This window comes from Capsella rubella, unplaced genomic scaffold, assembly GCF_000375325.1.
Source record: "Capsella rubella cultivar Monte Gargano unplaced genomic scaffold, Caprub1_0 scaffold_20, whole genome shotgun sequence".
In the NCBI taxonomy this organism is placed as follows: Eukaryota; Viridiplantae; Streptophyta; class Magnoliopsida; order Brassicales; family Brassicaceae; genus Capsella; species Capsella rubella.
The window spans coordinates 58,856-59,721 of NW_006238904.1; positions in this window are offsets into that span (position 1 = coordinate 58,856).

An 866-nucleotide genomic window follows, 5' to 3' on the forward strand; every position below is an offset into this window, starting at 1 on the left:
TGTTCTATTCCTACATAGTTGATCAAATATAGAATGGAAAAGAGCTGCTATTGATTTTTGTTAATTGTATTATAATATATTCAATCTCTACATTATTATAACCATTGCTAATGTTAACATTCAAGTGTCCCTTTAAATTAAAGTTTTAGTCATTAGTCAACCTTGAAAAGTAAATAACTCAGTTGTGACGTATTATTCTATATTCAGACACAAAACTTTGAAATATTTTGTTTAGAAAATTTGAATTCAAATTTTGAATTATTTTGAATATATTTTCTTAAACATAATACTCTATGACTTTATTATGCATATGCGTGTGAATATGTGTACGTAATTATTGTTGATCTTTCCCAAAAACCACTTTTTGTAATCTCGAGAATGTATATCAAAACTCATCCGTAATGTAGCATAACTCAGCCGCAATGTAGCATAACTCAGCCGTGACGTATTATTCTATAATTAGAAAAAAAACTTTAAATTATTTTGAATATTTTGTTTATAAAATTTGAATTCAAATTTTGAATTATTTTGAATAATTTTTTAAAACATAATACTCTATGACTTTATTATGCGTGTGCGTGTGAATATGTGTACGTATTTATTGTTGGTCTTTCCCGAAAAACACTTTTTGTAATCTTGAGAAAGTATATCATAACTCAGCCGTAATGTAGCATAACTCAGCCGTAATGTACCATAACTCAGCTGTAATGTAGCATAACTCAGCCACAATGCGGCATAACTTAGACAAAAAGTTGAAAACGACGTTTCGTATTTCTCTTTGGTTTTTTTTGTCGGAAAACGAAAAGTCTCCAGCTGAGTTGAAACGAAAGGTGATTGAAATGACGAGAGAGAGAGAGAGAGAGAGA